This window comes from Xylocopa sonorina, chromosome 10 (assembly GCF_050948175.1).
Source record: "Xylocopa sonorina isolate GNS202 chromosome 10, iyXylSono1_principal, whole genome shotgun sequence".
Lineage (NCBI taxonomy): Eukaryota > Metazoa > Arthropoda > Insecta > Hymenoptera > Apidae > Xylocopa > Xylocopa sonorina.
Genome location: NC_135202.1, coordinates 10,667,037 through 10,692,816, shown reverse-complemented (window position 1 = coordinate 10,692,816; position 25,780 = coordinate 10,667,037). Strand labels below are relative to the sequence as shown.

Genomic DNA, 25,780 nt, shown 5'->3' with positions numbered 1-25,780 from the left:
TCGACCGTCGAGAGCTCGCCGCGTAATTAGAAACGAGCCGGAGAAGGAACGAGGCGAACCGCTCATTCATACGCGCCATTTCACGATCGATGCCGCGATTACGCGGCTGTTTCCCCGGTTGTTCGTGGAAATTGCTGGACGAGGCGAGAGAGTCGAGCCTCGATCAGACGCGATGAAGATGCTCCCGTCCTTGGCGGATTCGAGAGTTCCCTCTCACTCGACGTTGACCGACCACCAGTCGAGGAAGGAAGAAGACACACGCTGGACTCGCCTTCTGTCCACCTTAAACGTTCCAAACTCTGCTCCGCACACTTTCTCCGGGTTTAAGGAAACGCATCGACCTAGCCGAATCCTCGCGTCCTTTACCGCCACCCCTCGAGGCATCGCGAACGCCATCCGCATCGAACCGAGACACTTTTCGTCACTTTCTCTAGCTGGTTTCGATGTTTATCAAAAACAACGGAGCGTTAACCTTTTCCGGTAGTCATCGGTCGATTTCGTCACGATCTTGCGTCATCCCGCGGCCACTGGCAATTTTCGATATTTCCAGTTCCATTCGACGACCTTGTAAAAGCTGAGCCGTCCATCGCTTTTTCCTTTTCCCCGTCTGAAAAGCTGGGAGAAAATAGTGCGCGATAGTGCTCGAAAAAAGAGAAAAAAAAAAAAAAAAATAGAAGGACCCGGTCGCTATGGAACGCGTCCACTCGTTTTTTCCCCTTTTCCTCCCCCGGTTTCGAGCGGGGGGGGAAACGAAATTGGCCGGCCGCGCGTGAACGGACGGTGAATGGATTTTGAGCCGCGAGCACGCAGGCAATCACTTTTATTACAATACCGAGAGCAATTACTACCATAGTTTATCTACCATCTATTCTCCATTTTGCATCCTTGATGCCCCGTGTCAAGACTGCAATATCTTTCCTGTCGCGTTTGTTATTGAAACGAAGGAAGTTTTGCAAAAATGCTAAGGAGTGCCATAAACGTGGAACAATGCAACGCACCGGCGGCCGTGGTTCGCGGTCTTTCGCGTTAATCCGCGCTATTCATCACGGACGATAATCCGTCGCCTCCAGCGGAAAGTAAAAGACTCCGCGAGGAGCGAAACGAAACTCCCACAGCGCCCGAGAGGCGGCTGTGAAATGTGTATTGTCGCGAACCGAAAATGGGACGAACGGGATACCAGTTCTTCTTCTTTCTTCCTCTTTTTTTTTTCAAGAAAATGCGAGAGACTGAATTAATTAGAAATTACAGAGATCGAAATCGACGCGAGGAGCACGGACTACTGCAGGTCTCTCACTTATCAACTCCATTCTCTTTCAGTTTATCCATTCTACTGGCGGAGGTCGCCGTGACTACTTTGCACTCGATTTATTCCACGAACCGCAATCTCTCCAGATGGAAATTAAATCATCCTTCGCGTGGAACAATTTTTCAAATTGCTCTCTTGAACCTTAAACCTCCTTTCCCAGAGATGAGACAATGGTATCCATCGCGCGTCGACTGAGGCGTCTACTAACGCTATCGAAGAACCTCGAAGGACGATGGAGAGCTAAATCGAGACAAAATTAGCCAGCCTTTTTTTGCGTGCCGTTTAAACTGAATACTCTCAATTAAAATGACGCTTTATCTCAGAGCTATATTTCCAGCGTCGTTCATTTGGCAATTATACATCGTTCTCACCCCTTTTCAACCCCTATTTTGAATCAAGTGTTCCACAGCGTACGACTGAATCGTAATTGTCTCAAATATCGTGAAGCATCGCTGATCAACAAGTTCATAGATGGATCGTTGCAACGAAAGTTTAATTAACGAACCGCTTAGAAGGGTTTCTACACCTTCTGGCTGCGTAAACGCGAGCAACCGGGAATCTAATATCCCCGATCGATGCCTTTCGGCAGAGGCTAACGCGTCTTTTATTAAACGACCGCCGCGACAAAGAATGCCGGTTATTGCTTTCATTCGCAGCAATTTTTCATCGGCGATGCCCGTATTAGATCGGACCGTACGGTCGACTGCATTTCTAACAACGCCTGGAGATTTTATTGAACAACCCTCCTGGGCGCCTCTGCCATTGGTGTCTCCTTGAGAACAGTTGGATAACCCGCAAACCATCATTGGTACGATCATGCGAACGAACGGAAGTCTCTGTACACGAAATTGCGGGCGTTTCTTCGTGACACGATTAAAATTGCAATCTTCTCCCGAAATATCCGAGATTTAGGGTGGACGCGTTGAATTTGTAGCTCTTCTTCAATGTCGTTCCGTCGCGAGAAAGCGCCAGGGTGCTCGTTAGCGGGACGGCGAGAGACACAACGTGGCGGACGAATCGTTAATGAATTAAATGCCAGCCAGAGGGGCCGTGTGATTTTCCAGATTCGACCCTCTGTGCGCGTCTAACGTCGCGTCTACACTTCGACTGCCTGCAAGCAGCCAGCGTCTCGGTTCAATTCCGTTCCCTTACACTCGATAGTCAAAGGGTGTTGACAATTTGCTTACGTCCGTTTGCGGACCGACGTCGAGGCTCGTGGGATCCTAGAAACGGCCCTCGACGTGTGTCCACACGGCGACGCCACGACGGCAGGTGCGAGATTCCTTGCGCGACGTCCCCCGTCCGCTCCTCCTGTCGATTTCTCACCATCCGCGAGCGCTTTCGGCGGAAGAGTCGGCGGCGGGACGCGAAAATGGGTGACCGTTGGCGAAGGGGACGCCCAGTTAACCTCTTTGTTACGCGAACCTTCGCTTAATCTCTGAAAGCGGATTGAACACGCCGCGCGGATCAATAAATTACCGCTGGCTTTGAACTATGTTCAACTATGTTTAAAGGGGATATCTTTAGCGCGTGTACGCACACGTCTGGGCTGGTCCAAAGTGTCGCTCGGTTTTCGAGCGATGCCTGATTCCCTTTTCTGGAGACAGCATCCGTTGATGTAGCTCGTAAACGCGGCAGGATATTAGATGGGAATTATTAATTAAATTTAACGCTCCGTTGACGCTACGTGTCTGGAGTCGCGTTAACCGATTCTCCAAGTAGAACTCGGTGGTCCTGTGAGTAGATACGGAGGGCAAACAGATCGAAACAAGGTCCTTCATACGAGATCTCGCAGCGATACGCACCCTTCGCCCTTCGGTCATACCGTCGAACCGAGCCAATGAAAAGTCTACGCGACGAAACAATTCAACGCTGAACGTCCCAAACGTAATCGCGTTTTCTCGTGCTTTTCAGCATGCTTATCACGGTCCACATAATTCCGAGACTTATAGCAGAGTGTTATACCACTAACATGGATTTGCACTCCGCCAGTCTCGGGACGTGATTCCAGCGGTATCTCCTGGAACCAAAGTCTGGCGGGCATCCGAGGGAACATCGGGAATCCATACGCACCTACGAACTTCCCGTTCTATTTTCACATTCCCGTCTCTGCCACGAGGAACGCACGATCAGACAGATCGAATTCCTCGTGTCGTATCAAGCCACGATTCTTTCTCTCCTCGCCATCGACCGTGGCGATCTAATCCACAGTAATTCGCGCGACAACGAGACGGACCGTTTCCTCTTCGTACAAGTTAAGAGACGACGACGACGATGGAAGTTTCACCCGTTTGCGACGCGACGCTTTGGAAAAGTTGCGGGAAAAAGTGGAGCGGCGAGGTTTCCTAAAATAACGAGATCGAGAGAGAAAAAAAAAGGAAGGATTCCGCGCGGAGAGACATTGTCCGCCTTTGTGTCGCGCGTACGCGGAGAGACACGCGCGTTCCTTTCACAGCGGTATCACGGTTTCGACTCGGCCGCGATTTCTTCTCCGGCGCTCTGAATGGCCGCCGTTCCCTTTCCGGTCGCGACAAAGCCTCGCGCGCCGTTCGAAGGATCGTTCTTTCCTCTCCGCGCGTGGTATCCCGTAATTATTGATTCGATTAGGGACTCGATATACCGAGGCGACCGGTTGTCTCGCGCGAACCGTTCAGCTGCTGGCAGAACGCGAGGAAATTACGTAATTTCCTGGCAGCCTGTCGAGGAGGACGCCCGTTCCATGGTTTTGCGTAAGGATCTCTCGCCGTACCGAAAGATGCGTCCGACGTTTCCCTATCAGGGTTGTTTTCGCGCTGCCAGTGACACGTCTCACCGCGGTCACTCCAGCTTCGAGCGACCGTCACCCTCGACGTTCCTCTGCCGTCCTCCGCGCGCGCTGGGCTTCAATTATAATCGAAATAAAGCGTGTCGTGGATGGTGGACGAGCAGCCAGCGATAAGCAATCGAACAGATTGCCTCGAGTTTGCCGCCATTTGCCATCGCGCTGATGAATTTCTGTTCCGCCGCCACCTTTCAATGCCCGTCGATTTGTCGTCGAATCGGTACGCGTGATTCATGCAGAGCTATGCGCGTCGAATGGCTCTCTCGTAAAATTTTCAGGATAATTGCCGATATTAGAGTCTCCGCGCGAGGATAATTAATTTAATGCAATAGAAGCGCGCGGTTAATGGGACGCGCGCGTGTCCCACTCGCGCATCGCGTATTCCCGGCTGTTTTATTTTTCCACCCCCTTTTCTTCTTCCCGTTGAACGCGAACGACAGCTGGACTCTAAAGACGGCCTTAAAAAAAATATCGCGACAGCATCCACCCCCGCGTACGCGTCCTCGTCCCCCTGTCAGCCTCCTCTATTCAGAGCATCGCCGACCCAGATTTACGTTCCTCCGCGGCGCGCGCTCTCGGCTGAAAAAACGTTCAGGCGACGCGGAAACGTTGCGTTTGCTTAATGGATCCCAAGGCGATATAAGCGAGCGTCTTTTATCGGCCCGGACGGGATCGCGCGAACGAGGCGTGTATCCGCATTAGGTATCGAGCCGGATGAGGGAAGGGAAACAACACGGGCGGCCGACGCGCTTCTTTTATCGATTCATAAAACGCGCAATACCGCGCCGAGTGTCGAGCGTTCGAACGCGTTCCGTCGACGAGGAATAACTGGCCAGCTCGCGTTTTCACCGATCGCCTACGTGTCGAGAGGCGTCTCGCGCTGCAGCCAAAATCGCACCCTCCTAGTTCCTCGACCTATATACCCTTGGCGTTTGTTCTCATTTTTTCTTCCTCGCGGCTCCGTGCAAGCAAAGTTCCCCGGAAGTGCATTCTAACTGCAAGGCTGTCCGTCGATAGTTTCGAAGCTGGCGCACCTGCACAACGTTCGGCTAAGAAACGACGAAGCGGAAACGGCGGACCGAATATAAACGAGGAAGACTAAGGGGGGTGGCGAAGAGGCGGTCGGAGGATGCCGGTATTCGGCAGACGAGATGCGTTATAGAAAAAAGCAGAGGGGGACGGAGGAGGAAATTAATCGAACGAGCACAAAGCCGGCTCTCGAAGGGCGCAGGGCGTATAAAGAAAATATTAAAATATAGGCAGCAAACGTAGAAATGGACAAGTGCCGTGGGACACTCCGCGTCCGAGGCAAGGTAGAGGGTGGTAAATAACGGATAAAGACGGCGGCGTGCGAAGGTAGGGTGCCGACAGAGAAGGGAGGACACGAAGAAGGGAAAGAGAGAGAGAAAGAGAGAGAGAGGAGGAAAAGGCACTGGTATAGACATAGAGATAGGAACGTGTGGTACGCGTACGCCCCGCCCTCGTCCCAACTCGAATCGTCGCTCTCCCTCTCCCTCTTCCTCTCGAACACACGACGGTAGGGTTCCGTTGGTCGTGCACCCTCTTCGACCCTCCAACGCTGCACCCAACCCCTTCTCTCGCCTCTGTCCCGCTCTATCTCTCTTTCTCTCCCTCGTCTCCCGCGGAGCGCACCCCATACCATTTACGATGGATCGATGGTGATTCGTTCACCCTCCGCGTCGCGGCGCCAGCGTCGCCGCGACGGCAACACGGCCGCTCTCAGTCGGAACTCGGGGTTCACTCAGTCCACGACCGTTTGCCACGAGACTTCGATCACATCGGTCCTCACTCCCCGTCTTTCTCTACCTATCTCTCTCTCTCTCTCACACACACACACTCTCATTCCCTCTATCTCTCTCGCATCCCTTCCTTTTCCCGGTTCGAAGGACAGAAAGCATCCACCACTACCGCCGCTACCCGACTACCACCACCAGCGGCGGCACGACTCCTCCGGCGCCCCCTCGACGCCGCCGTCGCCGCTACCACCACCACCGGCGCCATCCACCACCCGCTGTCACCGCCACCAACGACCGGGGAGACGCACGTAGTCTAAACGTGAGACTCGTACGGACGTCGTCGTCGTCGTCCTGCTCGCCGGTAGTCCGAGTACGCCGTTTTACGAGCCACCACTCCGGTTGTACCACGGCTTCGACCCTCGACGCGGTGTGATCAGCGATCGAAAGTACAGGTGAGTGAGTCACGTTTCCACCGAATCATCCGCCGACAGTGAACGCACCTCTAGCATTCTCTTGCCCTCCTATCCGTTCGATGGTACAGAAAGCAGCGAGTGTTCCCTTTTGCTCTTTGTTTATCGCGGCGAGCAAGGACCGGGAGCCGCGTGGTTCCCGTCGAAACTTTTCGAACGCGTCGCGGCTGGACTGGCACCCGCCTAGCCGCCGCGTATCTTCCAGCTCTCTCTCTTTTCCGTGGCCGCCGGTCGTGCGAGAGGCAACGCGGCTCGATAAAACGCAAGGGTTAGGCCGCTGCAGGTCTCTCCCTCATCGATCTCGAACGCAGCTTGCTTTTCCCGGCCGCGAACCCGTCGACGCTCCCGTGCTCGTCTGCCTTTCCACCGGCAGCCCGTCGTCAAAGTCTCCTTGCAACGCGCGCATTTACCCGCGGCAACCCGCACACATTGTTACCGCGTCTCGCGTCTGCCACCCCTTTCGTCTCGTTTCGCACACCGTAACCGCTCTGTCGATCGCCACCGATTGCCTCTGCACGATCGATCGATCGATCGATCGATCGATTCCGATCGAGCTGGTCAACGAGACGCTCGACGATCCATCGAGATGCAATATTTACGGGGGTTGAAGCGTACGAAGCTGCGCTCGAAAACAGACCAGCGTTACGTTAACGCAGTGTTATCGGTCTGGTTATCGGGTTCCATTAGGGAAATGTAGTTTCCGAGGATCTTAAATTGAGTGGCAGTTAAAAGGGAACCATTTCTGCGCGATGCACGAGCGCTGGATGGGACGTAGCGAATGTATCGAGGGGGTGAAGAGGCAGAGAGATAGGTGGAGAATCGTTCGTTGCTGCGAGAGGATAATCCGTTTAGATCGATGTCTAATTCAAGAACCGATTCCTGCAGGTATTTACGTGCGTTTCTGCGCCGCGAACGAATTCCGTTCGCTAGGTGCAACCGTCCTCTCGATCTTCCCCTCGTCGTTTCTTTCGCTGGTTGTTCTCGCGAGCTGATTAATCGAGGACTCGCGAGGTTCATCCGCGTCCTCGCAGCGTATCAGGCCGACCTCTCGTTCGTCTCGTATCGCGCGAAATTTGTACACCCTCCTACCTCAACGGCGCATCCTTTCGAACAAAGTTCTTCAGCGTGCCACGAAAAGTTTCGAGTTCGCCAAGTGCGAGTGATATTCAAAGCTGGAAACTCGGGGCATTACGGCGAGATTCCACTTGTTCGCCCTCGAGTCGCAGAATCGTCTGCGCGCCCTTAGGACTCGAGAAGTTCGAGTCCCTTCCCTTCTCCAAGAAACTGTACAACCCCGTTCAATGCCAAGGTGTAAACTCTCGTCCTTTAATACAAACTCCTCCGCCGTCTTCGTCGGCCTCCTCGCCTCGCGATAATCGATCGTAACGTTCGATTCGCCGTTGACGTAACCATTTGCCAGCTCCGCGTCTGGCTATCTAATCTCTGCTTGCTCTCCGGCCGTTTCGCTTGATAAATGCGCGTTGTTGCACGGCCCCGTAATTAATGGCAGAGGTGATACGTCGCTGTCTGATTATGCGAATAGGCTTAACTCGGCCGCAATGAATCACGGACGGTCTGTCGCGGTTCCGGCCTCGTACCCCTCCGCGCCATTCCGAGCCGTTCGACGCTGGCTGCGGTTCTTCTCGACCCGTGGATCCATGAATCACGGAAACGTCACCGGGACGCGATGGCATCCGCCATCCGTCCGTCCCTACCACAGCGCGAGAATTCTTTCGTCGATCTCTCGCGGGATCATCCCTCTTCACGCGGACAGACCGGGGTAGGATTGGATAGCTTCTTGTACCTGTACGTGAAACAATTTAAAGGGGCCAGGGTGAACGGTGAGGTGTCTGCGGAGGCGGGACGGCAGTTTGTTTAGATCGCATCTCGAATAGTCGTCCAGGATGCTCGTACGCGACGAGTTGGACTCCCTTTCTCTATCAGCAAGGGATTTTCCTGTCCTTTTAACCGTGAAATATAAGCTCGTACGAGTCGAGGCTCCCCACCACCTCCGCGCTCTTCTCTCGGTGGCCTTAAGAAAATTCTGTCCGCTTGCACGGAGAGCGGCCCCGTTTCTGCGGGCACGTAGCATCGAAATTGAGACGTCCTCTCTTGAAAGGCGGGGGGGACGCGGTGGGGTCTCGTTTCCGCTCGACCGCATTACCATTTTTCGGCAATCGAACCGAATCGATACCCCACGCTGCCCCGCAGCCGTTTCTAGAGCCAAGTCGTTCGCTCGAACCTATAAATCGCGTGTAAAACCGGCTTCTCCTTCTTACTTCCATCGTCTCTTAACCAACGCCATCTTATTGCCCAGTCGTAATTCAAGCCTGCGTTCGCGGGGGCTGATGCTGGTCTCCTAAACGGTTCGCGACGGTCCCACGATCGCGTAGGAACTCGAACGGATCCTCTCGGGCTTGAATTACGAGCCTGATCCGAAATACTCCTCGCGATTAGCTCCTCGAGCGGTCCTCGAGATTCGCCTCCTCTTCGCCTCGCGCAAAATCCAGGACAGAACGATTCGTAGCGAGATTTCTTATCGAACTCGAAACCCGCGACGACCCAGTCGATCGCCTTTAATAAGCGAGGGGCCATCGCTGGAAATAACGATCGACCGTCGTATTTTCTATAACGGGGCAGTGGTATCGAATTGGTCCGTCGATGGGACGATTCTTTAAGCGTCGTCCTTATAACCCGGTCACCAGAGAGCGGAACCGATAGCCCGTGCAACGAGACTCCCCCTGTCCGACCAGGCGCAGTGCCCTACCACTGGCTCCCGCGTCCAGGAACGAACTACCTGCCTGACAAATTATCGGACGTTCGATTGGTATCGCGTCGCGTTCCACGGGAGATCGTTGTTCTTCCTAGCTACGACGCGTGAAATATACCGTTGATAACGCCGATACGGGAACGCGTGGCGTTTAAGCGAGTAAAATACGACGGATCCATTAATTCGTTTCCAGGAAGATTAATAATAATAACGAGAATGCTCGCGCGTAGCGAGAGCAGGTGGTGCAGCGTGGGGAAAAGGGTGGGTATTAACACCGTTTATCCGAGGAAACGAGCCCTCGAACTTCCTGGATGGTATTTTTCCGGTAGACGTGGCCACCGGCCTCGTTACCATCTCGCAATTTTACCGGTGACGCTTTTTTCTCGCCCGCCCTTGCAATCCGGGAAGGTCAGGGGGAGGGTGGGAACACGGGAGAAGGTGAAGGGGTAATTCGCGCCCCCCTCTCTCTCTCTCTTTCTCTCTCTCTCTCTCTCTCGACGAAACGGGAAGCGCGCATAGCTAATGGCGGCGGGAATTTTCGCGGAAACTAATTTCGAGCAGTCTGGACTTACCGGGCCGTGAGTTCGTAAGTAATTCTGAAAAGGCTTTGAGAGCTCGCCCGGGCGCAACGATAATTCGAACTTGGTCGGGATCGGGATGCCGCGCCGTCGACCGGTTCGTTGGTTCGCCTGGGAAAAGGGCCGCGTATTAGCCGGATTGTAATTTACAGCTTTTGTAGCTGTGTATTCATTTATTTTTTATTGCTTCTGCCGCGTTCCGCTGTATTTTCCCGCCCGTATCCAGCCTGCGGCTCTTTGATCGCGCACGCAGAAAGATTCGAGCGGAAACACCGCGAGTGCGTAGTTTGATTTGGTTAATTAACTGCTCTGATAGCGTCCGAACGTGTTTCCGAATTTTCGATTCGTTTCGACCAGCCTTTGGTCCGCCATTTCGAGCCGGCGCGTCTGTAACCGTCCGATTTTTCGAGCTGTCCGATCGAGAACGCTTCCCGTTAGAGCAGTTCGATGATAGCTCGCGGAATGTCTCCGTCGCTGCTCTTCGATTCGACTGTCTCTTGTTATCGATGTGTTTTTTGTAACCAACCGGATCTCGGCTAAAAGACGTTCGATTAAATTAACGACGGAAGGGGTAGATGGGTGACCGGTCGTTTCAGCCGAATTCTCGTTAGCTCGTCCATTGTGGGAAAGCACAGCGGCGTTACTGGACGTCGAGGCACGATCTCGAGGAGAGCCACGATCAGAAACGACCTTTCGGACTGCCATGAACGTGGGACGGTTAGAAAACACCGGGAGAGAAAGAGGAAAGACGTTCACGAAATGAAATACAGCGACTGAAAGGGGAACCGAATGTGGGTCAGACGAAAGGTACGCCGCGGTTTCCAGCTGTTCTTTTCGAGGGAAATTTAATATTTAAAAGTCAAAGTGGACAGCACATTACGTCGAACGTACTTTCGCTAATGCGATATGCCTAATATCATTTACCCCGCGTGCATAAAAATTCATAGAGCACAATTTCGTCGTTCAGCTTCTTCAATTCTACCCCTGTACTCCGCTCTTATCGTATCTCGCTTGTTCTAAAGTCACGCAAAGGTCGCAGGGGTTGACCGGGTCACTTTAATGGACCTCGAGATCTTCCATAGTTCGCGACGGGGATAACTGCCGTTCGTATCAAATGATTTTTAAAGGAAACAACTCGGTTCTATGCAGAGGGTGATTAATAATTCATCGAGAAAATGACGAAAGTTACGAGAAGAGAGAAAAATGGCGGATGTGGACTAAAAATCTATTCGCAGAGGAACGGAACGAACTTTTTAGCCCGCAGCCGTATCTGGGGCGCGATATTTTCGTTCGGAAGGCAAACAGAGAGGGGCAGGTGCAGCCAGTCGTCGATTTCTAGGTGAAAACCGTGAGCTTTTTCTTTCTCGCGTCCGTTGTCCTCGATCCTCGCGCTCGTCCTTTGTCTCGCCACCCTTCCAGCGTTCCCTTTCACCCGAACCATGAATCAGACTGGATGGAAGCGCTCGAGCGTGTTAATTTCCTCATTTTTTCCCTTTTTTTCGCCCGCATCGCCCACGCATCCTTCCTCTCGCGTCTAATTCGATCGCGTCGAAACGAGCGTACAACGGGACGAGTCTCGGTTCTCGCGCCAAGCCTCTCGATTATCGACCGGCCACGGCTTATCGCCGATTATCAGGTCTCGAATATAGCCACCGGTATCGGGGCTATCGCCTCGTGTACGCCGCCGTCAGCTCGATTATGCTTATATCACGATAACGCGATTGGTCCCGCGCGAAAGATTAAACCCCCTTGTCGCGATCAAATGCGCGGGGACTTTCGCGTGCAATTCCACCGAACATCCGGCGGCCCTGCAACGTATCCTGCGCCTGTAATCGTTCGCGATCAAAGCCGATCGGGAATCCGTTCTCGCGAAATGACCAGGGACGCTGGTATTGGAAACATTTAGCGTGCCGTTTGAATATTGAAACACCGTTTACGCGATACCGGGGGCTTATTATTGGCAGCGACAACGGCGCGCGATTACCGGTTTCAACGGCGACGGGAGCACCGCGCGATAGACGAGACAAATTGATACACCTCTGCGAAAATTTCACCGCGTCGCAGGGTTTAATATCGCAAAAAGTTGTTTGCCAAGGTGGTCAATCACTCTCCTCGAGGCGATGCTCGGTACCAGAACCAACCTCGACGCCCCCTCTCCTGTCTATATTTTACAGAGGGAGACCGCCGGAAATAAAAGGGGTAGGATTCGGGACGGCTAGAAGAGGCGATCGATCCGTCCATATTTGCCTATTTGCTTTTAATCTCGTAAAGGAGCAAAGGTCGAACGCTGTCCGTAAGCCTATTAATCTTTCGAAATTGGGTCACCGTTGTTGTTCGATATTAAACGACGCGCGGGCAATCTTTTGCGCGCCGCGCGCGGGATATCTCGATAACCCGTGCCGATGGAAGGCGTATCGATCCTCCTCGTATCCTCCTACGCCTCTTTCTCCTTTCTTCCGTTTCTCCGTTTCAACCGGAACACCCGAAGCCTCTCGCGAAGCACCCGCATACACGAGGCGGGCGATCTCGGACCATCCCCCGTTCGCGCGACGCGCGTGCAGAAATGTAGGGCGTTGCTCGATGACAATCGCGCGATCGTCGTCGCTCGTCCTCGTTCGCGACGCTTTTCGTGGCTCTCGCGATCGCTGGTCAGGCTTTCTCGATTATCGATCGAGACCCTCGGTCAGCCGGAGAAGATAAAATTCGTGGATTCCGCTACTTACGCGAGCTCTGCGGAAATCCCACGAGGGGGTTGGAACGATGGAGAAGTTCAGACTCGCGTATTTTCACGTGTCTACGCGGCGAACCAGTCGAGGGCTGCAAATGCTTTTATAATGTACTTTGGCTGTCCCGCGGACCACCGAGACACTGCTGCGAGTCCATCGACGCAAGGACGCCATTTGTCAAGGAGAGCCGTGACCTTTCGCGGTATCGCTGCCCGATCGACCGTGTTCTCTCGCCCTTTTCCTCTCCCCCTGTCTCGCTCTTTATTCGGCTCGATCCTCTCTCCCCCTTATCGTCGATTCCTAACAATCGTATCAACACGGGTCCCTTTTAATTACATCGCCGGAAGTCGTTCGCGTGGCGCCGTGTAATTCGTTTCGACCACGGACGGGGGTTGAAATCCGTCGGAGCGATCCAGAGGAGGGTGCCCGGGCAGAGATTAACGTCGCGACATTAATACGTTCAACTATGCGTCGTTCGTATGAAAAGTATCGAAATTTTCCAAATTTTCAACACCCCCGTGGACAGGGGATTTGCGGACCTGCGTTTGGCTCCCTTTTCGCTCTGAAATGTGTCGTCGTTACTCGCTGATGAAATTCATTCTCGCGTAATCCCTAATTAAATATAAAATATGTCGAACTGGGGATATTAAAAAACCTCGAAAGAGTGACGCGATGGGAATATTTCCGGTGGCAGCGATCCTCGAGCTCGACAAACTTAGCCGGGTCGCTGGTCCGATTTCGGCGACCGCGACGGGGGATGATGCTGCCTCTGCTCTGGTTAAGAGGGGAGGCGCACTTTCGACAGAAATAACCACTTAAACGAGCGGATATAATTCGGCCGACCTACATCGGTAATTCGGTGAACGCGATCTGGGTCGATCGGGGGAACGGCGAACGAAATACTTGCGACGGAGACGTTGAGACAATAGCCGCGGTGGAAATATCGCGGCAACGGGTTCCGAAGGGGGTTCGAGGGGGGTTGTACAGCGGCGGTGCATTCAGGGAACAGCGTATTCGTACGAATTATGATCTACCACGGCGGTGTTTCAATAACGGCAACGGCTAGCAAAATATTTCGGTTGACCCAGATCGCGCGCACGGTCCGCGGCCAGTTATCAAACCGTGCGTCCATTATAATTGATAATGTATCGTATCGGTTTTAATTTGTTTCGCTGCGATCTCGAAACAAAAAAAACCACGTCGAAATGCAACGCGCGGAAGTTACGCATTGTGACGTTAAAAAATCGGGTGACGCGGATTCGGAACGCCGCGCGTTCGATTAACGATCGTGCGGTTTAATAAATGCACTCCGAGAGCCGCGGGGAGTTGAACCAGAGCGTAATTATAATTTATCGGTGGTAACAGGCTCGGAAAAGCTGTCAGTTGACGTGGAACGAGTTGTCATCAACGTCGCGCTAAATCTTCGGTACCTGACCTACATTATAAACTAAAGGATTACCATCGGTGGTGATTCAAAATCCTATTACACGGTAATTTACGTTCCATCCCCCGGAGCTGGCGTGGTAGGGTGGAAAAAGCACATTTTTTTAAGCCACACTCGACGGCCGTTTGACTTCTTCAATTTCTGCGGCTGGAAACTTTGCAATAAGTCTCCACCTATATTTTTCCTCCTTCCCCCCTCTCTTTCTTTCTCTCTCTCTCTCTCTCTCCCTCTCTCTCTGTGGCAGTAACCCTTGGTGCTCTAAAATTTCCGGCTAAATCGGGAACAGAAATTTTACAGCGGCGTTCCGTGTTAAACGTAATTAAATTTCGCGTCCTTTCTATATCCATTATAGCCGCATAATGAGGGTAACGAAATTGCACTACCATCGAGAACTTTAATACAATATATCGCGCGAGGCATTTACATGCATTAGCGTATTGATACCGTTTCGTTTCATTCGATTATCCTGGCTTATTGTTTCGAAATACTTTTGCTCGGCTGCGCGAGGTCTGAAGGATCTCTCCGCTCGAGTGATTTACAATGGCAGTGCGCGAGTCGCTTGACCGATTTATCGCGCAAGAGAAACCACCCTCGTCGCAAGGACTGGAACGAGTCACGACGCAGCGACTCTCGTGCAGTTACGAGGAACCGCGAGAGACGTCTTTAAGGTTGCGAATGGCGTTATTTTTCACGAAACCACCCGCGTCGTTTCGCCGTTTCCCCGGCGTTCTTGCTGGATCCATTCGACCATACATATTCCAGCTGGCCGTTATTTTTCTCACACGAAAGCCTACCGATGCGTCCAGGTTCAGCGCGGGACGTTCATCTCGCGATGAATCCGTGCGCAACCCCCTGCGAACGGTCAGTCTCGTAATAAAAACGAAGCAAAAAGAGAGAAATATCCTGTGTACGTGCTCGAAGCGGAGAGACGCGGAGACGTGGCAATACGGTTCGCTCGGAGATGGTAAACGCAACCTGTCGAAACGCGAATCAACTTGTAGCTTGGCACGCGAAGTGTACGCAGGTGTCTCTATGCAGATGTAGCATGTGCACGCGACGACTCGAGTTTCGGAGCCGAGACTCATTCGCGAGACAGCAAATTACCAGATGGATTAATCTGCCGTGTTCCTAGTTGCGCATACTTAAGATGCATGCCACTGGTGCATATAGATAGGCTGGCGTATGTAGGAGGATGGATTGTCTTCTCGAACGGCGCATCTGCGCGGCGCCTGATGGAGTCCTTATCAATTTCGCTTCCAGCAACCACCGAATTCACCCTCAACCCTCCACTCTCCTTCCTTCCTTCTCTCCCGTGGCACTTGCCGCGTCTGTTATAATTTTTCAACCCGCGACGAGCGTCGAAACGGAAATCGCAGCGAGACGGGCGACTTGAAATTGAAAAATCACGCGCGCTCGCGGAGCAGCGCGGCTACGTATGGTCGTGGCTCGCAAGAAACACGGCCCTGGTAGGATTAAATTGTACCGTCGGCCGAGATACGGTAACAGTATCTCACGAGCGTGGAAAGGCTGGTAAATCTGGGCGTCAGGACTCAGGCGAGGCACCGGGTGTGCGCGCGGGGGGCGCCTTACCCCGGCGCAAAATGCACCCTACCGTGGACTGCTGGGTTGTCGTTGCATAATGTACCCGAACTTGCGGCCGAGCCTTTGCGTGGCCTCTCGGGCGTAAAGCTCGCCGCTCCACCTCTGAAACACTCGTTCTCTCACCCTTTACCTTTACTTCTTTCCCTCCACCCCCGCGGCCCGTGTATCCCTCTCGATCGTGCCGTTCTCCCTTCTGCTCCACTTTCGTCGACCCACCTCTCACTCTCTCTCTCTCTCTTTGCCTCTCTCTCTCTTTCTATCCAGACCCAGGTATAGGTATCTCTGGCCTCCGTTTCCCTCCAGCCTTTTGTACGACGCTCCGTCACATCCCCTCGCTCCGTCTGGCCGCCCCGAAATGCCCCTCGACCCTCTTGGCCTTCGACTCGGCCGCGCACGCTCGTGTTTTCACGTCTGGCTGCGGTCTCTACGCCGTCGTTGCACCCCTTTCCACCGTTGTCTCGGCGAGCAGCTCGCCGTAACGTGTCGCCTCCTCGTATCGGAATACGGCATCGAACGACGCGATATCTTACTCGATGGCTCGCCGTATAGCTGGTACGCGGTTCACTCCGCTCCACTGGACGTCTCTATCCGGCTGCCGCCGGAAGGGGACGATGGAATCCGGAATGCGCGCAGCTGGAGAACGTCTCGTGGGGTAGCGGCGAGACGCCGAGGCTGGCGGGATTGAAAAATGGTAACCAGCGTTCGAGGGATTTTCGATTTCGTTGCTTCCCGTTCCTCTTCGTCGATGATTTAGCTGGGTCAGGATGTTTGGAATTTCAGTCGAGGGTGTCCGCGCGTCTTTGAGTTCCGGTTTCCGGGGCGCGTGTTTAAAGGCCAGGCTGTTTCATTTGAAACGCGAGCTTTTTAAAAACGAGACAACCACCGCGGAGGGTCTCTGGTCGCGAAATATTTTTAATTACGCGCGGAATCCGGAGAGTGGCGCGGACCGAGAGTTCGCTGTAAATCTCTCTCGCTTTCTGCCTCTCTCTCATCGAGTTCTTATCTCAAAAGGCAAATTACTCTTGGTGGAAATATCGTCCGTTCCCGTTGGGGGTTTTATCGTTTTCGAATGAAAGCCGCTGCTATCGTTCCCTGTTATTAGAAAGGTACAGAAACGAAGACAGGAGAGAGGGAGATAGGGAGGGGAAAAAAAATGAGAAAGTGGGCCAATTATTTCGCGTCAAGTGGCCACGGCGAGCTCACTGGTTTCGTTCTCTTATCCTTCGATTAAGGCTCTCCAAGGCTCTCCCTGGGGTGTTCTGGGGGGTGGTTCCGAACGAAAATGGCCGGGGAGACTATATTGTTCTTATTCCCAGCTAATAAACCTCGCCCCTGATGAGCTCATCAGCCATTGAATATCGTTACCGAGCGATGCAGCCCATTTTTCGTCGATACCTCGCAGATTGCCACGGAATTGCTCATTCCGTGCTGCGACGCTCGTAAACATCTTCCGCCACGACTTACTTTCCCACTTCCGTGCACTGTTATTTTCGTTTCGCCGCGGCTCGAGTTCCCTTTTTGCACCGGGTTAAGGAAAAAGCCGGAACCGCAGTGCCGATCGATTTCATTCGGCTCGTGATTTATTACGCTCGGCCGTGGTTTTTGCCGGTAATCTTCTAATCAATCAGCGTTCCGCAAGATCATGATATTCGATAGGAGAGCCCCCGATGTAATCGTCCTATCCGTTCGCGGACTGGTGGGATCGATTTTTCATCGCGGATCGGTCGCCCGTATCCACGGTGTCTCGAGCTTACGCGATGGGAATCCCGCGTGCGTTCCGCCGCAAGAAGAGGGGATCGCGCTCAGCCCGTCGAGATTTAATTGATCGACCACGCGACGTTCCTCCGTCGCATTCGTCTCGATTTCGTTCGACTTAACGCCGGCAATTATCCGGGTTGTCCTCCTCCTCGCGGCGTACGTCTGGCCTCAAAGCGGATCACGTACAGTCGTGATCGATCACGCGGCGTCCCAGCGGGTGGTAGCTCGCTACGCCGGAAACGACGCGACGCCCTGAACTCCGGTGGCGCGAGCGCGCCTTGCGATTTATGGAACGAAACGAGAGCTTTTCTAGGCGACGGGGCCGGAATCAAAGGGAATGGAAATTTTCTCGATCGCACGTGTCGCGTACCGTTCTTCTCGATCTTTGTCTACCAATTTTCCGCTACGCGGAACGGTTTCAATCGGGCATGGAAAGCGCGACGCGTCGCGACTGCCTCTCCGTTCGCGTTTCACTTGGCAAATGTTATTCCTGCTACGTGGAACGTGTCGAACGAGAGTAGAGGCGGTCTTAAAAATACATATTTAGCGCCCGCCAAGAAAATCTCGACCGGTCTTTTGTTATCGTTCAATCTTTTTTCGCGGACCGGTCGTCCCGTTTTTTTTCTCTCCCAGCCAGCGTTTCCATCGCGAGGGGTCGGTCATCGCCGCGACGCGTGGCTGAAATTTATTCAAACTGAAACGAGAGCAGAGGACGGGGACGAGGCACGCGGTATTCTCAACGGGGTTTCATTTTCGCCCGCCTGTACGTACCACGCACCGATTTACCACCGTCGAATTCGACCGACAACGATTCGCAAACCCTTCCACGCGGCACGCCCGCGGCGTCGAATCACTGGGAATGCTTCTCGCGCGGGAAAAACGCTTTCCAATTACGAGACGCTCAACGATACGCGCGAGATGAAAGATCGTCCGCGGGAATCGCTCGCTCGCACCGGATACCGTTCTTCTGATCGCGATATACAGACAATCGGATAGAAACGCGGTGGATGAACGATCGCGGTCGCGTCGCTCCAGACGCGGAACAATTAATACGGCGAATCGTATCTGACGTCGAATGAATAATTATCCGCGGGTAACGATTTATCGCGCGCCTCCCGGTGATAAATTTTCCATTAGCGCGTGGGACGCTGGTACGAATCCCGTTCGCGTGCGCCATCTTGCTGGTTATTAGTTATTAGCCTCGCAGCGATAAATGAGTATCCTTTAGACGGCGCTATCATGTTTTAATGGAATCTTGCTGCGTTTAATGAAGATTCTCTCTTCCATCCAGGATCCGTGCCGGCGAAGGATATCACGTAACTATTACTTAAATGCGTTTAGTGTCTATTAGCGAGGCGTTTCCGCGCGCGCCATGGACGGCTAATAATCCTCGACGGTGTTCGACTGGCGGAAAAAGGGGGGTTGGGAGAGCGTGGGCGACGGAGGGCGGTGACGCGATGGCCTACCTCGAAAGGTGCGAAGCGTCTCGTAAAAGCATGGAAAATTGCGTTACGAATGCACAAAGGATTTTAATGGACATTTTGATGTTCAATTACCACGACCATTTCGCTTATAAATTAATTTCTACGGGGCGTGCGGGCGAGCACGCGCGCGCTCTCGCAGGCTTCCGGTTCTGCCCGCTGACGCTGGTACCCGCGGGTGGATAGACACCTTTTTTGATTTCCCGTTCGCCACGGGACAGTCGCGGGCAATCGAGTTATTTCGGGGCGGAAGTCGCTGCGAGGAGATAGCGGCTGACTTAAATGGCCGTTTCCACTTAGACGGTGCCTTTTGTCGCGGAAATTGAAGCGGCGTCGCGACTCTTCGTGCGCGACTCGGCACTCGAAACCGGCAGATTCGACGTCGCCCGTCGTGTGCAGTTTTAATACCCGTTTCTCGGTAATAAAACTTCCAGTCGGACGATAGATAAATACGAGAGGGACGGATTTTTCCGTCGTGGCTGGACGGAGGATCGGAAAATTGCGGCGGGCTGAGTTTCGAGTAAGTGAAAAATTGATCGGAGGTTTCGCGGTGTCGGCGGTCCTCCCTCGAGGCCATCCACCGCTTCTTTACTTTTCTCGTTCGCTATTCCGCTTCATACACGCTGCGAGAGAACCCTGCGAGGCGAGGAACCAGCGAAGACGAGAGAAATAAGCAGCCACCATCTTCGCGTCCGACCGACCTTCGACTCGTACTACTTGCTTCATCGCTGCAGTAGTGCAGCGCAACAATAGGTTAACCCTTCGCGCTCGACGACTTTTTCGATCGGGTGGCACTGCAACTCGAGACGATTCCGCGCGTAAATGAATCTACATAAAAATAAACATACGAAAGTATTATATTTTAATATAATATCTGTGTTTACATTTTGAAAAACATAACTATCGGAGTTCGAGTTTCTGTAGTCGCGTGACATTTTACAAAGCACTTACCAAGGCATTCTGAACTGCTGGAATCTTGTGGGACATCGCTGCTACTTCCGGATTCACTGTCTATTACACTGATTCTTCTATTTCTCACACTCGATACTAAGTCACTATCGTCATCACTGTTTACACTTGCTCTACCACCAATTTAATCGCGACTAGATAAGCTTCTGATCAATTGAAAATGAAACTCGCGTTAAAACTTTAAAACGAATGGCGTAGAATTTCGTGATACGTATGCTCGCTACGATCGTCGACACTGTACTAACGCTAGACGCGTCGTATTCAGGACTACGGTCGTAGAAGAATTTTATCTTAATCCCCATTTACGTCACAATGTCACTTTCCAACCGAAAGTATAAACAGCCCGAGGCACTTATTCTCGAACCAATGTTTCGCTTCTATCAACCAGAGATAACGAAATTCAGCGTAAACGATGGTACACTCGACGAGTGTGAAGAAATTTTATAAACTTTCCTTACGTATGTTAATAATACATTAAACGCGCGGCCACGTTCTATCGCCGGTATAGCAGGTCCATTTTTATTATTTTTCTCTTTTTGTTTTACGGTGGACCTCGTAAACGCGCGCACTCGCAGCGAGTAGGTGGATAATAAAATTGCGACCGTTGAAAGGCGCGTTTAATTAAATAGTTTTACTTGGCCTCCGCACGATAGTCCTTTGTGCGTATGAAATTTAATATCTTCTCTCACCACGCGATATCTCACGTGGCTCGTGGTAATTTAGCCTTTAAACGGGAGCCAGCCGACCGACAAAAATTCCCGACGCTCGCATCGCGTATGCAAGAAGCGCGTGCTGATTTATTAAAAGCTCGACGGAATTAGGGATTCTCCCTGTTCGCCTGGCCCGTCACTCCACCCCCTGTCGTCTGTCCACCGCCACTCGTCCCCGCCTTTTAACAATCCTCTCATTATTTTATAAGCTTTTATCTTTTCTTCCGTTAATTCCATTACCGCCGCTTCTTCGTCTTCGCCGGGCGTCAGCCATTCCGCGAGGCGGACGTTTCAGGCTTTTACGCGTCCCGTTTCTGGCCTGGCGCGGAAACTTTTAATTAACGACGAAGGGGATGCTCGAGCGTTCAACCGGCCCGTTGACGCCTCGTCGGCTATCTCGCGGAAAGAATTCCGCCGGGCAAACCGACGGGAATCGTCGACAGTCGTCGCGCGAGGACCGCGGATTCCGAGTTTCGCGTTTCGGAATTTCGACACCACCGTGGTCTCGTTTCCACCAGCGATCCAAACACCACCGATCGCGCTCGGTGTTTCCGTTTCATCGAATTTCCCTGACGTCGCTTTTTTATTTTCCCACCCTCCCCTTCGACCATTTTGATAGCGAAATCGAATGCTTGAACGCGACGACGTATTCCCGATGGAAATAGAGCGGTTGGAACAGTTTTTTCTTCTTTTTTTTACGATCAAACTATCCCGACACATTTTCGTTTGATATTTCCCGTTCAATAATCCCCGCGCACTCGCGAGTCGCCTCTGAACGAAACCGTCGTGGTGCGCGTTTCGACAGTTCCCTTTTCAATCTTCACTTTCCTTCGTCTTCGCATTGAAACACCGGGACTCGAACGTCGAGACTCTCGAATCTTCCTACCTGATTATTTCTAAAAATCGTCCGTCGTTCGTTTCATTCGCGCTCGAGCCCTTTTGTTCGTCGCGGCCATTATCCTTCTTTCGCGGTGCTCCACTGGCCCAACGCGTTCAACCCCCGTATCGTCCAAGTCGTCGTCGGACGTCTCCGCGTCGTTGACACTCGAGTCGCGGCAACTTCGTTATCTGCAGGCGCGTCCGTCAACCCCCGTCGAACGTTTCCGCCGCTTTGTGCCCGTCCGCGAGCGTCTCGGCCCGCGTCAGGTTCGCCGGCGTCGACGTCGACGTCCTCTCGCAGCCGCGACGCGGCTTATCCGTTTAATTAACGGGACAATGCCGGGGCTGCGACGCAGATTGCACGCTGGCGGGCCCGCCAGGGATTCGACGCGAACAATATCGTTATTGTTTTACCATCCCCGATGCTACGGCTACCAGCGTCGGTTTCGCCACTCGACGAGGGTGCGAGGGACTTGGAAAAGGTGCGACAACCGTGCCAGCGGCTGTTGAACCGTGCGTTTTCTTCGTTGGTTCGATCTCGTTGCAAGCTGTTCGAATAACGAACTCGAGATTGTCAGAAAAAATTTGGAGATGTAGAACGATTCGTTTTGGGGGTGGTTTCTTATTGTCGTTCGACGGTTTCTTGGAGAACGTGGGCGCAGCTGGCAAGACAGGGAGGAATTAAAACTCCCTACGCAGGCATCGAAGCATAAATAAGACAGTAAAGCGTTACGTGCTCGTGAACCAACGAATATACTGTTCCTCAAAACGTGCGAACAATACGAAACGGTGAATCCCCCGCGCGGAATACGTACGGCCGTTCCAGCGATCTCTGAATTTATGTAACAGATAGCAGAAGGCTGAAGACATCGCTCGACGCCGTGGCCCTTTCTACCCTTGCATAAACGGCACCCTTATTCTCGTCGAGCGTTCGTACGCGCGTGTATTACAAATGTTTCCACTTCTCCCCTATAGCAGCCCGATAGATCCGCGAGGATCGAAAAACTTGCCAACAGCGATTGATCGAATAAATTCTCAGCTACCCCCTGCGCGACATGAATCACTGGACGCTCTAACTTCGTCGAGAGAGAAAAAAAGGCGCGGAAGAATCGAGGAAGCTGCCAGCAGCGATTAATCGAGTATATTTTATGCTACGTCTGCGAAGCATAAATTATACGACGTACAAAGTCTACCAAAAAAAAAAAAGAAGAATTGAGAACGCTCGAGAAAGTTGACAAAAGCGATTAATCGAACGCTGGTAAAGCTCGATCTAAGTTTTCCGCTGCGAATTACAGAACAGGAGGCTGTAGCCTGACGAAAAAGAGGGATGGAGAAGAAAAAATCGTAAGCGAAGCGAGCGGAAACACAACGATCGACGATCGCGAGGGATCTCCAACTACGGGGGTAGTTCAGCGGTCGGTTTTTGTCGCGGGGCGGCGGTTAGAGCCGATGGCCGCGTTTTTACGCGACCCGTGCACCAGGTTCGGGGTCTCGCATCCAGTCCGCAATTTGCATTCCACCGGCAAAAAGGGTTGGAACGGCGAGCTACGATTTCGCGCGGGGGCGCTAATGTATGCGGCCCTGCCGCGCGGCGGGCATCTTTTTCAGGCGGGGGCGTTCAACGTTAAAGCCGGCTTCGTAATAACGTCGACGCTTGTAAATATGTCGCGCAGCGAGCCAACAGTCGGAACGGCGTGTCCCGCGGCTACGAAATTGGGATTAATTACTTGGGGAGAAGCTGACCCGTCCCTGGACCAGCTCTCATCCCCCTGTAAATACGCGGCCAGGCTCTTCCCCGAGCTCTTGCGCTAACGCCAACGTGACCAACTTCTTAATGGGATTAGCCGCGGTATCGGGTGGAACTCCTGAAAGGTGAAACGAATCGGATTAGCCTGAATCGCGGAGCAGCTCGGAGCCGGAAGCTGACGGAGTCCATCGCGTCGTTTTTCAACCCCCACGCGCTCTTCGCACGGAGGCACGCGCCTCTGCATGACCCGCGTGGAACGATCACCTTTTTTCCCGCGTGTTCCTCTTCCCTCGATATTGTACTTCGACTTCTCTTTGGACTTTCGAAATATCGAAACTTTAATTCTGAATGGTAGAAGAGGGAGGAAGTTTCGAGTGGAAAGATGATGGTTAAAAGGTCAGAGGCTACAGAAATTGCTTTCTTTCGAAACGATGGGATTTCTTTAGATTTACTTGGAACAGTCGGTAACAGGGTTATCGTTATCGTTGTTATTATATTTATTAAATCTGGCATCGGAACTGGAGCGTTTCAGCGACGTAGATTCGGAGAATCGAGGGTGCTCTCGAGCCCCGGCCCGGTTATCGACGAATCGTTCGAGGATACAATTTTGCTATCAATTTACCAGCCCCCAAACGAAATATTTGATCTCCGCCGATATAAATTTCCCCGATCATTTGCCTCGTTATCGTTACGATCGCTGTGGGAATACGCCGCCTTCAGCTGGTCGAGTGGAATTTCATAATTCACAAATCCCGCAAGATCCGCGCGCACGCCGGGCGTAATCGTTCGCCAGAAAGGGATTCAATTAACGTGATCCGATTACGCCGCTGTAACGAAGTCTCTGCCGGTTGTTACGCAATTAACAGCAGCCGACGATGCGACGCGAGACGCGACATTTTTACGCGATCCACCTACCGTTCGATCTCGTTAGAGGCTCTCCTCGTAATGGACGCCATTAAAGCCCACCCCCTTTTCCCGTCGCGCGATACTTTCTTAGCTTCGATTCTATTTAAACGTGCCACCGGAGACCCATAATAACTGTTCGATTAACATGAAGAGGAGCCGATTAAGTTCCCACGGATGAACTCGCCGACGTCGTGCCGTTTTATTTATCTATTCCGTTTTTTTCCCGTCCCGTTCCTACGGGGATACGAGGAGAGATCGATAATGTAATTCGCGAGATGGCTAATCGTAACGATCGTGCCGACCGTGCGAAAGTGGCAACTATTTTTGCAGATTTTTCCGATACGTCCGATCTGTTCAATTTGCTGCGTGGCGAGAAAAAAATCGGAGACTCGATCGAGTTATTACCAGTGCGCGCATAAATCGTGTACACGAAACGTGTTTTGGATCTATTTCCGCTTGATACGCTGACGGTTGATACGATATTATTTTCTCTCTTTGGCGAGCGTAGCCGGGGGATGGTCGCGCGGGTGGATTAAAGTGTTTCTCTTCTAATTTTCCCGCGCTAACGAAAGATTCCCCGCCGCAAAGTGTTATTCGATAGATTTGCCTCGCTCTACCGTAAGCGCGATTAAAATTTAATCAACAGCGCGCTTTTATTTGCGAATTTACAGGAGAAACTACGTCCAGCCTGTGCTTAATTTTTCAATTCCCCGTTCTGGTTAATTTTTACGCTCGCAGCGGGAAAATTCGCGCCGTTCACGAGCACGAGTTCTCGCTCTTTCGTTCGCGTCGTCTGATAAATTTCACGCGATCGAGCAAAACTACGAGCGGTCATAAGTTACGACGCGGTTGATCGACAGCCCGATATTACGACCCTTTATCTCGTCTTTATTGAGTCTTTAATGCGAACCTTCGACCGAGAATCGTTCGTCAAAACGATCGATCCGACGATAATTCACTAAATCGACGGACATTTTTCCAACGCGACGCGAAAGGGACATCCCTCCCGGTGAGGAACCTCGTTACGAGGCGTCTCGACGCGTCTCTAGTTCCCTTCTCAGGTGTCGTGCTCCTCGTTTTACAAACGAACGGATTCTAATTAATTTTTACAACGTCGAGAGCACCCCTCGTTGCGGAGATTGTCTTTTGTAAACAAGAAATCGTTCGTTAGCGTTCCGCCAGCGAGTCCATCGTCGAAATTAATTTCCGGTTCGGCTTGTAGAAGCATTTGTGCAGTGGTAACAGAGCAGCCGATCGATAGCTCGATCCGCTCGCCAGTGGACGATGATTTCAGCAACTCTCGCGTAAGTCGAAACGCCCTCTCCGACGGCCCCGATTTCGCTTAGAACGCTCGAGGGCGAGTTTCGAGGGCGAATTTTTATCAGCACCGTTTCTCGCCGACTCGGTGCTTCGTCATCGTTCGAACCTTCCGAGGAATCTGTTAACACCCTCCCGCTGTTTTCCTCCGCGGGACATAAATCCTCAACTTCCTCTCGGAACCGATGGAAATTTAAACAGCTCGACAGGCACGGATTACTCCGACTGCTTTCTGGGCCACTTGAAGGCGCGTGCACACACAGCGGCCACTTCGATTCTGTTTGAAATTGAAAACTAAACAACCCTCGCGACGGTCCGTTCGACTGGCACTCTCGCGTCCCACGATCGAATCTTTTTTCGAGAAAGACGATTTCCAAACAACGTCGCAACGGGAAAATCGATGGTCGAAGAAAACCTAACAGACCTTAAAGAGCTCGCTCCATAAATACTCCTCGGTACAGAGACACCTTCTACGTTTTCCGATTTAGCGAACGGATGTCCCTTTTGCCCGTTATTGTCCGCCAAAACGGGGAACCACC

At 52.4% G+C, this 25,780-nt stretch overlaps 2 protein-coding genes across 2 annotated transcripts in view; one reads left to right on the top strand and one right to left on the bottom strand.

Moving 5' to 3' along the window:
• LOC143428512 (homeodomain-only protein) overlaps positions 1-25,780 on the bottom strand; it is a 123,659-nt gene that overhangs the window by 97,526 nt on the left and 353 nt on the right. The gene's annotated exons all lie outside the window — the stretch shown is intronic.
• Positions 6,001-25,780, top strand: part of Cpx (synaptic transmission protein complexin) — a 181,074-nt gene continuing 161,294 nt past the window's right edge. Inside the window, exon 1 of the mRNA XM_076903442.1 lies at positions 6,001-6,336. The gene's annotated coding sequence lies outside the window, so the exon portion shown is untranslated. The remainder of the gene's footprint in view (positions 6,337-25,780) is intronic.